Below are 14,332 nucleotides of genomic sequence, written 5' to 3' on the forward strand. Positions count from 1 at the left end.
TCAGTGTTTGTTTGAGGCTTAAACGAAACGTCATTTTGTCTACATTATCGACGTATCGAAAAAGTATCGATGGCATATCGTTTGCTTGTTATGGTAAATAAAAACATAGATTCAGTCGGGATTTAAAAAACTAAAAAAGCTAGCGATTTTTTTTTTTGCTGCATCTCAAGGGGAGCAGGATAAACAGAACCATTTTTGGAAATGCTGAATAATCTTACCATAAAGTGACCAGATTTTTTTTTGGACGAATGCGGGACGGCAAAAGCAGTCTACCCTGAACTGAAAACAAGGATTTTAGGTTAAAAATAAATGCATCGAAGGGCAAATACATGAAAAGATAAGGGTCAAATTGACAAGTTCGCGACTCCCATGGACGGTAGCCCGGTATGGCGTCGAACTAGAAGTTGTAGTGAGTTCGCATAGTTGGGATAATTTGTGATCGCGGATAACAACACTATTCAAAAGATCCAGCACCGCATGCACGCGGGAAAGCCGGCTTTGCAAAACGCTACGATCAAGAAGCATATGCCGCCGTACGAAGCTGACAATGTACAAAACCTTTATTAGACCAGTAGTTCTTCATGAACTTAAAACTGTGATGCTGCTCATGGAGGACATAACCTTGCCGTGTTTGAGGCATGTGCTGCGGACACTATTTGGTGAAGTACAAAGTGAAAGCGGAGAGTGGCGGATGCGTATAATGATGAGTTATTGCTTAAGGATAAGGATTGTTCGCACATTTGACGAAAGTCGGTAGGCTACGATGAGCCGGACACGTCGTCTACGAGCATGCCATATGTGGGAACATCGACAGGGGGACATACGTACCAGGTGGCTCGACCAGGTCGAAAGCATTTTGAGACTTCTAAGAAGCCTGGGAGACTGGCGACGAGAGACTCAAGATCAAATTGTATGGCGATGATTGTTGAAAACAGCACGAACCACCCCGATGTTGTGCTGAGGACGACGACCGATGGCAGGACATATTGAATGACTTATGAAATTAAATCAAATAACAGTTAATCAGATAACAGGGCCGCCAATACATATAAGTGCAGCATATTTAAGGTCGCCAGTTATTCAAATTAAAAACAAACCCCGTTAGTTTGCTGAGCAATCGTTCAAATGAACGGCGGTCCACGGTATAACAAAGTTATTTTGAGGTAAATTAATACAAAATATACATAAATTTTTCAGTTTAATGCACTTGTTTCAACAATAATTCATAAATAGGAAGCCATTCCTCTGAGCGTTTCAACATCCAACTGGCACGATTAAAAAAATTATCAATACGGGACACTTTCCGGGACGCTTGGTAATCCGGGACAAGCCATCCAAATCCGGGACAGTCCCGCACAATCCGGGACGTCTGGTCAGCCTATCTTACCACCTAGACAGGGCTCGAACCGGGAGTTAGTCATGCAACCTCATTCGTTTCCTTGCACCTTTGCTATCTAAACCATAGCCGATGTGATTGAGTGAGGTGAAATTAGTCGTATTTAAATCTTGGTGATATTCCCTCTCATATCATAGCTACTTGTCCTGCATTACCAATAGGGTAGAAAAAGACGGCAACCATTAGATAGAAGAGGGCACAAATAGTGGCCGCAGAATAGCAAAATAAGAAGTCAAGTACAAGCCGTTCATCAACACTTACGGCTCGTTTTAATGCAATTGACTAAATGCATTATATTGTTACGCATATATTGCTTTCTTTAATGCTGATTTACGTTAATGCTTCTATGCATCAACAATGTTAATATACGTTTTATAAGCATTAAGATTGTTAATATACAAAAGTTTGGCACTTGGGATGCAGAATTATTTCCAATATACGGTTTTAGATTAATGCTTATGGTTACTTGGGTAGTGCATAGGGACGCCTTCCTCCCGAAACAAGGCCTAGCGTCAGTTCCAGGGAGTGGGTTAGAGTCTCACACCGTGCCGCGTGATGTATTGCATCATTAGTATACTGGCAGATTGAGCTTTTCCTCATGAAAAAAACACACGCAAACCACTGTGACATGGTTCGACTACAGAAGCAGAATACAAATGTTGCAATCATTGCCGAACCACGATATGGTGCTCCTTGACAACGGCAACTGGATTGTAGCACCGCTAGCACCTTCCGCAAAGATGGACGGTAATCAGTAATCGATGTCACCTTTTGCAGTCCGTCGCTCATGACAAATACAAAGTGGAGAGTTTGGATACACACATACAGTGACCATCGGGCGATCCGTTATCACATTGACCAGTGAAATACAGTGGCAATACTGCGACGGCCAATGTACTGGTGGAATGAGGAGCTAAGCGTCCTTCGAACTAGATGTCTCACAGCCAGAAGACGGGCAAAGCGAGCAAGAACGTAGACAGACAGTGAGGAACGTAGAGAAGTCTGCAGTGTAGCTATAGCAGCGCTACAACAGGAAATTAAGCAGAGCGAATATAACTGCTCCAAAGAGCCAGCTGAACTGAAACATGTCCATAAAAACTGAGGGCGATCATCGGAGTACTCCTTCCGTAGCACACACCAACCAACGGTCTGGCCTACGACAGTTTACCGAGGGTGGTAACCCCGTTGAAACAATAATCCTCAATGAGGTGGAACTCGTAGTAGTTGTAAAAGGATTGAAGGCGAGAATCCTCAATGTAGCTTTAACAACGGAGATCTTGGCGTTTCCGAACAGAATTAGGTTGATGATGCAGAAATGTCTGGTCGAAAGCCGCTTTACAGATGGATGGAAAGCAAAAATTATTGACATTGACAAGATATACGGAACTGTTGAATAAGCAATTCGATTTCCGGAAAGGAAAGTCCACAGTGGATGCAATTCAGACAGTAATTAAGAGAGCTGAGAAACCGTCGATGCAGAAGTGGCAGGGAGATCGTTACTGCACTGTGATAACGATAGATGTCAAGAACATCTTTAACAATGTCAGTTGGGAAGGAATCGCCGTAGCACTGCACAGAACGAGGGCACCCGACTACCTGTGCAGAATTCTGAGGTACCATTTCCAAAATCGGGTGCTGGTCTACGATACGTCAAATGGATAGAAATTTATCAGAATCACAAAGGGAGTACCTCAAGGTTCCATCTTTGGAATAGAATGTACAACGACATGGTGACATTGAAGCTACCTGAAAGTGTCGAGATTGTTGCATTTGCAGATGACGTGGTGCTAACTGTCACGGGTGAGTCGCTGCAAGAGGTGGAAAGGCTGTCAACTGGGGCCTTAGACATGATAGCAAACTGGATCCACAGAGTGAAACTCCAACTAGCCTGCCGCAAGACGGAAGTACTAATGGTTAGTAATTGTAAAGCAGTGTAGCAGGCACAAATTCCCGTCAGAGAGCATGCCATAGTCGCAACGAATGTTGAAATACTTGGGAAAGATGTCCGGCTGTCGACCAGCTGAGTTTCAATGGCCACGTTGATTACACCTGCGAGAACACGGTGAAGGCCATTAACGCCGTAGCTAGGATAATGCCGAACAGCTCTAGACTAGGAAGTGAAGACGTCTGCTGGATTGTGTATTCTCGTCGATCCCAAGGTACGGTGGATCCGCTTGAATAATGAATTGCAGCATTAAAACCCATGTGTAAGCGTACCCAAGCGTACCCAACCATGTGTAAAAACCAAGCGAAGTTGCACAGTACGTTCAGACTCATGGCCATTCAGGATGACAGGCGGAGAGAAACCAGAGGTATTACAAAACTGGTGCGGGTGGATTCAGTGGTTACGTGGTAACAACAGTGCGATAGTGCGTCGATGAAACACCAGAACATGTAGTGGTATAAAAATGGCAAGGGACCATTGGGAATGCCAAAAAGCAAAGCAAAGCCTTGGGCTTAAACTTCTTTCTAAGACTTGACCCTTCTTTATCGACAAACTTCGCGGCCGGCTGTCGGAGTACAGGACAGTTACGGGGCTAAGTAATATACAAATCCTACTGACTCTATCTAGTAGCACCGCCTAGCCGAGATAGAGACAGTAGGATCGTTACACTGGCCCCGTAATTTTCCTGTACTCTAACAGCCGGCTGCGAAGTCTGTCGATAAAGAAGGGTAATGTCTAATGCCGGTTTAAGCCCAAGACTTTTTGCCTAGCCGAGATTCGAACAGTCGTCGTAGGCTTGTTAGACCAGTACCGTACCTCGAAGCTAACTGGGCGGGGTCAATGGCATGGCATTGGCATTCATTGGATAATTTACTGGATATGGGATGAGAAACTACCGCTGGAGTTGGTGGAAGGTATGGTTTATCTCATCTATAAAAAGAACGATCGGTTGGATTGTAATAGCCAAAGGTATTACGCTGATCGATACTCCCTACAAGGTACTCTCCCACCTGCTGTTGCGTCGTCTATCCCTAATGGCAATAGATTTCGTAACCTAGTATCTGGTTGGTTTAATGAAAGCCCGTGCTACGCATTAAATATTATGGTCCTCCAGTACCGTCGGTCCTGGGCTGCCGTTCTCCAATTCCCACGAACACCTGCTGAACGTGCATCGTCTTCGACAATACACACCCACCGGGTGCGTGGTCTACCTCAGAGTCTACGGCCTCTTCCTGGTTCTCTGCTGAAAATAGTTTTGGCTACTCATTCGCCGGGCATTCTGGCCACGTGTTCAGCCCACCGCAGCCTGTTGGTATACTTGGTAAAGCTCGTGATTCATGCGTTTACGTTATACTCCATTTTCCATTTTACCACCAAGCAGAGATCGCAGAATTTTACGCTCAAAAACCCCAAGCGCCCGCCGATCAGCTTCATTTAGCGTCCATGATTCGTGTCCGTAAAGGGCCACCGGGAGGATTAGTGTTCTGTAGAACGCCAGTTTTATGCGAATTTGCATACTACGGGACTTCAGCTGGTTACGTAATCCGTAGAAAGCCCGATTCGCGGCTGCAACTCGTCGTTTCACTTCGCGGCTTACATCGTTGTCCCACGTCCCGAGTGTACCAAGGTATATAAATTCCTCCACTACTTCATATCGTTCCCCATCTAACTCCACCTCGGCACCAACACCACTTGGGCTCCCACTTTCCCTATCAGCAACCATGTACATCGCTTTTGCGGTGTTAATGGTAAGTCCTAATCTCACATTTTAAAAGACCTGAAGGCCTCTCCCACTGCTCTACGGTTGATTCCGATGATAACGACGTTATCCGCAAAACCAAGAAGCATGCGAGATTTCGTGATGATAGTTCCATTCCTTTCTACGTTTGCACTTCGTAATGCACCTTCCATGGCGTAATGTTGAATAGCAGGTTAGAGAGTACATCCCCTTGCTTCAGTCCATCCAACGTCACAAAAGCAGCTGAGGTCTCACCCGCTATTTTAACGCATGATTTGGATCCGTCCAGCGTCGCATGAAGCAGCGTAACTAGTTTCGACGGAAAACCATGTTCTAGCATTATCTGCCACAGCTCATTTCGTTAAACTGAATCGTACGCCGCTTTAAGGTGAAATTAGTCGTCATCGATTCTGCCAATTTCGAAAGCAGTTTTTTTGTTTGAAACAAAAATTCTGTACATGAAATTATATTCGCTGTGTTCAGATTGACAAAAAGAATGCAGTATTTCCATTTTTATAAACAGAATCCCGCTTTTGGGTCCAAAACTGCTTCCGAAATTGGGCTTTGTTAATGACTGCTAGTTTCCCGTTAAAGTCCACAAACAGATGGTGTGTCTGCAAGTTGTACTCCTGGAACTGGTCTAGCAATTGACGCAGGGAAAACATCTGATCCGTCGTGGAGCGACCCTCACGAAAACCAGCTTGGTACTCGCCGACGAAAAACTCCCCTAACGGTCTTAGTCTGCAGAACAGGATACGGGAATGTACCTTGTAGGCAGAATTGAGCAATGTAATTCCTCGATAGTTTTTACACTCCAGTCGATGTCCCTTTTTGAAAATTGGGTAAATGAGGCCATCCAACCACTCCTCCGGCATTTGTTCTTCCTTCCAGATCCTCACAATGATCCGGTGGATTGCTTCGTACCACCGCTCGCTCCCCGCTTTTAGAAGTTCAGCCGGGATACCGTCCTTCCCAGCAGCTTAATCGTTTTTCAGCTCACTGATTGCCTTTTTAACCTCCTCCTGTGTTGGTGACTCCACAGCTTGACCATCGCTCACAATTTTAATCCTGTCCCTGCTGATCTCCGCATTTACCTGTCTATTCAACAGTGTCTAGAAGTGCTCCTTCCACCTTGCTGCTACCGCCGTTTTGTCGGTAAGCAGGTTGCCAGCACTATCATTGCACATCACAGGCATGGCAAAATTCCTGCATCTCACCGTTTTAAAGAAACTCCGTGTGTCGTTGCTGGCGTATCCTGGCCTGGTTCTTTTCGTCTGTCACTCTCTGGCATTTGGCATCAAACCAGCTGTTATGCTGCCTTCCACGCGTCGTGCCTACCACCTCTCACGCAGTTGTTTCGATGGCACCATGGATGTTCCCCCAGAGGCCATTTATATCTTCTCCTTCTTTCTGCTGTTCTGCTATCAAGCTTCCTGGCGTACTCCGTTGCTACGCCGTCTGCCGTTAACCGCTGGATGTTGAAACGCAGCGTCCTCTCAGTGCGAGCTTTCGCCGTGTTCGACAGCCTTGCGCTTTTATTATTGATTTCTATATTTAAAGGATTAAACATATTCCAAACATTATTTAAATTACAACGAACCTAGCACGAAATAAACAGCATAGCTTCATTCAGAAAACTTGTAGAGATCAACTAGTTCTACAAAAGTCTCATATTTACATTTTCAAATTTTGCTCGACTGAGACGGGACTGTAAAATGAATCAAAATTGAATCATAGTGATCGTACCATTCCTGCTTATAACTTTGCAGAAACCCACACGAGCAATAGGTATGTGGTAGTAAGTTGCTCAATGGCATCGCTGATGGGCCACCAAATGAGAAAAATTGGGAAAAGATGCATGCAGATATGACAAACCCGCTATATTTTCATATCGAGTAGAAGTTGTTTTACATTATCTTTTTATCTCCATTGAAACTGATTTAACACCAGGAACTTTGGTATGCTTGTTCAATGAGATCGCTGAACCAGCGCTCTCGTCGTGTTGAACAATTTACCCATCAGCCAAATAAAATGGAAACGAGCATTCGAGTAAGAAAATATAGTTATCTGGTTGAACTTTGTTACCTGTCCTATGAACAGGTTGAACATGAACTGGCTTAAGCATTATGCGGTCGTTCACCAACCGGCTTTGGTTGGGTTACTCTGTTGTTATCTTTTTGTTTAACTTTGTCTCAATATTCATTCAAATACTGCTTCAGTTTTCCTTCAGTAAAGTTTTTATTTTAAAAATCTAAGACTGTAATGTATAATAGTCAGCATCAATTTGGCACTATTATATCTTAATATCTAATGTAGCAATTCACTGATTGATTTGCAAGAATCGCTCATATTGTGGCTCGAGCGGTTTTCTCCTAACGTGTCATTTTTCCGCACAATTTTTTAACCTCTGCTTTGAAAGGCGTTTCAGGAGATTTGATAACAGTCGGTGTCACTCAAAATAATCTAGAAACTGGAAAACATTGCAATTGCTTAGCACCACGTGTTACTGCCTACCAGATGCGGATTTTCACGCGTTAAATATGTTTGCTGGGTAAATAATGTTAAACTTGTTTCAATGTGTCTTCGAATTCAAAACTCATTCATCACGGTAACCATATTGATATTCCAGTGAAATTATCGATAATTCGCGTCTGGTTGCGGTTGTAACAAATTGGCAATAACTTAAGTCTAAGTTAATTTAGTGAATTGGCAATGTTTAAAAATAGCATATGTGCTTTTCAATTAGGTTTGAGTGAAAAGCATTAATTATCAAATTTTTCAATCATTTTAATATTTCAATCGCATCCTCATAAATACCATTAACTCTGCCGTTCAGATAAATGAAAAAAGCATTGGTTTAAATTTAAATGAGATTCAATGGCTTTTTTATGCACTCGAAATAAAATAGTTGGTATGCTATTTGCTAAGCAAATAATCGTCTCTGCTTAAATTATATATGCCTACCGTGCGTGGTATACAGACTGTGGCCAATTTACATTTATTACATTGAAATGAAGTGTGTTGAAGTTCTAAACGCATACCTCGTAGACTCAACCGCCAACGGCGGATCTTGACTGTGGCTGGTATTTAACTTTTAAATCTACGATTTATATTCGTCGAATACAGATACAATCGTATTTGTTCAACAAGTTTCCTATCTTTTCGACATTTAATGATGCCATTTGCCAAAGTGAACTAAACTCGACAAAACTGATTTCCTGCCGCCATCTAACCGTGTGAATTGAAATAACAAAAAACACAACACCCAACAACTGCGCAGATTTTCTTTCCTCAATGGACGAACTCATCAGTGATTCCGGTTTCGATTTCATTAGCAATTGCGCTGCGCGCAAATCGAATCCCCCTGTTCATTATACGCTCTGTCCATCAGTAAGTTAATCACTGTGAGTGCAAGTTCCGATTTAGGCGAGTTTTCCTTTCTTCTTTCAGCAAGTGGTTGTCCCATTTTTCCACCTTCAAGCCCTCCGATCCGAGTTTCGCGCTCCTTTCAACAACGAGGTGGTGGCAAGTCTATCAGATTGAAAAATGACCAAAGCATATTGGCTTTGTACTGTTGCTCTAAAATACACTGCCCACATCACATACATAATAGATACAAAATAGAGACAAAACGTTATGTAAACTCTGACATGGAATGACCACGCATCATTGGCTCCCAGTTAGATGATAGCTGATTTTGGGGTGTTAGTTCGGGTATGTTTTTGCGCGTTTTAAACTTCACACGTATCGACAGCTCGTGTAAAAAGGCGGAGAAATTTCTTCAAGTAGGTACTGGGGGCTTGCGGTTTATTCGAGAGCCGAAAACAATATTTGTTTGGCTTATTTTACGCGTAGAGTTTTGTACCTACCTACTTTGTGTAACGGACTTTCGATTTTCTCTTCTACTATCGAAAGAAGAGTCTTTGGATCAGATGCTGACTCATGGGAGAATGACATCAGTGCTGTGTAAAGTTATGAACGCTGTTTATAATTTATGAACTACTGTTATGAAAATACTAATAATATTTTTAGCCGTAAACAATATCTGACTAGGTTGTTTTCAGAACGGTCTTCTACGGCAGACCGAACGTTTTATGGCAAAGGTATTACTCTGAGAACTCTAAATAAGAACAGAGGTCAAAATTTAAAATGGAAAATTCCTTATCGCGTATTTCAGAACAAATGATTCATCACTGTTTGACATCAATTTCTTATCCTGTTTGGATAAGAAATAAAACGTAAAAGCGCTATGATGGCTTATTAGAAGACTCAGTTCGTACAATCAAGAATTTGTTAAAATTATACACAAATCTCAGATAATTCAGCTTTATATATTCAATGCGCACTATGCAGAAATGAAAACAGAGTGGTCCGATTCTATTATTAGATAGTTTACTAGAAGATTCGAAGCATACGAAAAAATGCTGTAAGAAAAAGTTAACGAATAGCTCACCAGACTTCGTCGTCGTCATCAGTAGCCTAGAGCCGGGGTGACTCGTGCTGTTTCAAGGAGTCGTCTCCATTCAACTCGATCTTGGGTTACTCATCGCCAATTTTCCAGTCATCTTAGAAGTCGCAAATCCCTTTCGACCTAGTCGAACTGTCTTGCACGTTAAGCCCCACTATGTCTGGTGCCGGTGGGGCTGTTGAAGAAAACTGTTTTCGTCGCACTGTCGTTCGGCATCCTTACGACGTGTCCGGCCCACCATAGCCTACTGACTTTCGCCAGATAAACGATGGGAACCGCTCCAAGCAGTGTCTGCAGGTCGTGATTCATACGTCTCCACCACTCTCCGCTTTCAGTTTGTACTCTACTAAATATCATCCGCAGTACCTTTCGCTCGAACACGGCAAGGGCGAGTATGTCCTCTGTGAGCAGTGTCACGGCATCTAGTCTATAAAGAAATTCTGGTCTAATAAGCGTATTGTACACCGTTAAATTCGAATAACGGCGTACGCTTCTTGATCGTAGCATTTTGTGAAGGAAAACGTAAACCCGATTTCCCGCTTGAATGCGTTGCTGGATCTCCTTGCTAGTGTTATTGTTCGCGGTCATCTGCGATCCCAAATACACGAACGCATCTACTATTTCTAGCTCGTCGCCAACAATGGTTTCCGTCCGTGGGAGGCACGAGTTTGTTTCCTCCGAGCCTCTTCCTTTCATGTATATGGTCTTCGACGCATTTATTTTAGGTCCAATTGTCCGTCACTTTGCTTTCATTCTGGCGTAGAATGCCTCCACCATCGCAAAGTTCTTGTTTATGATATTATTTATTATTAGTATTTATTTATTTAATATATCCATCCGACAAAGTATTAATGAATTTATAGTCACATGTAAGGTCCACAAATAAAAATTATATCAAACCAGTGTTCCATAGTCGCTGCGTGAATTTTCCAGTTGGCTCTCCAAACTCGAAGAGTTCTTCAACCCGAGTGAAAGTGCGGACACATGCAGTCATCGGTTCGTGGAATCCAAATGTGGTACGATGGAAAACGGCATGCAACAACGATGTAGTGCGTAAAGATCTTTGCGAAGCACGGAAATGCACTTTTGTAAGTAGCGTCGGCGAATCGATGTCGTTGTTTATAATTTTTGCCACTAGCGTTGCCTGCTGAACTTTACGGCGCCGTTCCAGAGTGTCCAGGCCCAGTAAACGACAATGTGCTGGATACAGTGCAAGATTGTCAGAATCTCGCCAAGGCAAATCCCTAAGAGCCATACGAATGAACCTTCTCTGGATGCGTTCGATTCTTAACGTGCACGTGAGCTGATGAGGTAGCCAAATTACATTTGAATTTTCATATACCGGAAGGAAGTGCGCAATACAAGGATTTTAGGCAATGAGGTTTCTTGCAATCTCTTCCAATTTTAGCAATGAATCCAAGCTGCCGGGATGCTTTGGAAATGATATTAGAACGGTGAGCATTGAACATAAGTTTAGAGTCGACTAAGATGCCTAGGTCATTCAACCCTTCGGAGGATACTTCCGTCAATATGGTAGTCAAACACAATCGGGTTATGAATGCGTTGGAACGTGATTACCTCACATTTGGCTATACTCACAATCAAGTAGCTTAACTTGCACCAGTTCACAAAGGCATCTAGTAAATGCTGCAACCGATGACAATCATCAATAGAGCGAACTATAAGATACAGAGATCGTCGCCGTAAACAACTATGCAACCGGCTTCAAGTAGTAACGCGACGTCGTTGAAGAATAGGATGAAGAGTAAAGGCCCTATATTGCTTCCTTGGGAAACACCAGATTTGTTAGTAAACACAGATGAAACGGTAGATTCTAACTTGACTTGCAAGACTCTATCACGTAAATATCAGCCAAGCCAGCACAATAGTCGTTGCGAGGCTACTAGACGCTGCAGTTTTCGCAAGAGGATGCGGTGGTTAATCCGGTCGAATGCTACCTTCAAATCCGTGTATACTGCATCCACTTGTGCTTTTTCCTCGAGTTGCGCGATGCAAGGGGCAGTGAAGTCGAAATTAGTTGAAAATACGACCGGTCTGGCATGAATCCGTGCTGGTAGATGGATATGTAGTTCTTAGTACGATTGAAGATTGCGGAGCTGACGATAATTTCAAAAAGTTTAGAGGCAGCAGACAGGCTTGTAATACCTCTGTAGTTCTTAACATTTCGGCGATCGCCAGGCTTATGGACGGGGAACTGAAAGTGAACTGAAACTGAAAGTCATCGGCAAAACCTAGGAGTTAGCTACCCTTGATAAAAATCGTGCCTCTTGTTTCGATGCCCGCTCGTCATATCCCCCACCAGGATAAGCCGTCACCTTGCTCAACCCTCGCCGCGTTTCGAAAGGCTTGAGAGTGTCCTGGAGATGCGCACGAAACACATCACTCGATCCAACGTAGGTCTGACCAGTCGTATCAATTTATCCGAAAAACTGTTCGTGCATTATCTGCCATAGGTGGTCTCGATCGACTGAATCGTCAGCTGCTTTGAAATCGATAAAGATGTGATGCGTGGGCATGTTGTACTCCCAACATTTCTGCCTGATCTGTCGGATGGTAAAAAACTGGTCCGTAGTTGCGCGAGCCCCCATGAAGTCCGCCTGGTAATTTCCTTCGAAACTCTGTGCTATCGGTGACAGCCGGCTTAACAGGTTCTAGAAGACTACCTTGTAGCCGGCGGCATGCCACGATAGTTGCAGCAGCCTACCCGATGGGACAAACCACTCCTTGCATCCATTTCTCCCGTAACTTTTCCTCTCCCCAAATCTTGGAAATGACCCAGTGTAAAACCGTTACCAGCGTTTCTTGGCCATGTTCATTAAGTTCAGCCTCCAGTTAAGTTCAGTGGGCGGTCCTTGCCAGCTCCTTACAGGCTTTGTTGGTCTTCAGCAACCCGTTTCTCGTTTGACTTCTTGGAGTTCAGGTGGTGGGACTTTACTACTACTATACATGGGCACTCATAGGTTAACTTCCGTTTCTCCTCCTTTTGCAACTGTACCATTAAAGTGTTCATTGAAGAACTGCTTCTACCAGTCGCTTGTTCGCGATTAGATTTCCTCCCTCGTCCCTACTCATGTCAGGTTTCGACCTGTATTTCTTACGAGTTTGATTCCTATAAAACTTGCGAGTGTCATTAGCTCGAAAGCAGGGTACTACTTCACGATCTGTATCCTCCTTTTGGCGGTTTTTTATTCTTCAGGATCGTAGTCAACTGGTTCCTTGCCCGTCGGTATTTTGCCAAGTTCTCCCTAGCGACAATGCTCAGATAATTTTCCAAGCAATGTTTTTTCTTTCCACCGCTTGTGGGCATTCTCCATCACACCAATCATTTTGAATACTTTGGTGCTTTTCGTCTAGTGTTCCGACTGGCGAGCGTATTCTGCCTCAACCGCCTTCGAGGTTTTAAGCACTCAACTCCTGCTATACTGCTACTTGGTGATGGCCAGAGTCAATATCCCCACCCTGTAGGAAACATATGATCGTGATATTACAGAGAACCGGTCATCTATGAAAACGTGAAACAATGTGAGTTTTATTTTACTTTTATGGCAGTTTCCATGACCAATTTTGGTCTTAAATGCCATCATAAGAGTGTAATAAAACCCAAATTGTTACTTGGGATAGTCAATTTGGTTCATTATACGTTAGGTTCAGGTGGCTTTATGGATATCTTTGCGTGGGGCAAAGGTTCTTCGGATCACCACCAGTGTTCGGGAAGCTGCAAAGTTTATACATCATTGGCTGTTATCGTTCTTGTCGGTGTGCAGGTTCGTGGGGTTCTATCACCGGTCTATACATTTCTTCCCTACCGTCCTGGGCGGTGATATCCCCAATGACGATCTTGATGTCCCGTGGCGAGCAGCTGTCGTACGTTGCTTTCAGGCTCGCGTAGAACGCTTACTTCACATCAACTCATCGTTGGCAGAGCCACCGTCATAGTAAAACTGGACCTTTTCGCGGCGGATCTTCAAAACTGTGATAGATTTCGTGCCTAACTACAATGCAAAGTTTGCGGGGTTCAAGCTGTTCAAGCAGCACCCGGTCACCACCAACGAAGCTTAGCTATCTGCAGTATCTGCAAGTACTGACCATCCATTCGTCATCCTTATTTTGCCGCCTAGATCGGTGCCGAATATTCCAATCCGTATTCGCTTGAACGCTCTGTAACCAGTATGGCAACCCAAGAATGTCGAGATTAACGCGGGTAGGTCGTATTAAATGCGCTGGCACTGTTCCCTTAGCAAAACACAATGTTTGTAAGGGTTCAGCTTTAGCTGCAAGATTTTATTAAATTAGTAACAATGTTTGTCCTAATCACTTTCCAACTTACAAATTTTCAGTACAATCTACACTGACGAGATTCTTACCTTTATGTTGAGCACGTTTAGATCATTCAACTATAATTTTATACGCTTTGTAAATTAGTTATCAAGGTAATCTGAACTTTACTTCCTTTTAGTTGTTAATAGTAATTTAGCTAGGTTTTAATCAACAAATTAATTTTATCCAAGGTGTAGCTTTTCAACACTTTTAAACAATAATTTTAATCAATTTTAACTTATAACTTGTGAGCGTGACTTTCCGATTTTTGCTAGACTTCAGCTTTTTGTTTACAATACGATCCGTCACTGTGATGTACGTCAAATATGCCCGGTGAAAATTAAATGATCAGCGCGTAGTCTACACTGCCAAACATCATGGGGCTATTCGCCGTCACAAAATGAGAAAAAAAGTTAAGGACATAGTTGTCATTGGTCAAAGGCGTCT

The 14,332-nt window shown here is 43.2% G+C and overlaps 1 protein-coding gene across 4 annotated transcripts in view; it reads left to right on the top strand.

Moving 5' to 3' along the window:
- The window catches only part of LOC128740124 (uncharacterized), a 68,045-nt gene that overhangs the window by 21,209 nt on the left and 32,504 nt on the right, over nt 1–14,332 (top strand). The gene's annotated exons all lie outside the window — the stretch shown is intronic.

Source organism: Sabethes cyaneus, chromosome 1 (genome assembly GCF_943734655.1).
Source record: "Sabethes cyaneus chromosome 1, idSabCyanKW18_F2, whole genome shotgun sequence".
NCBI classification, from domain to species: domain Eukaryota; kingdom Metazoa; phylum Arthropoda; class Insecta; order Diptera; family Culicidae; genus Sabethes; species Sabethes cyaneus.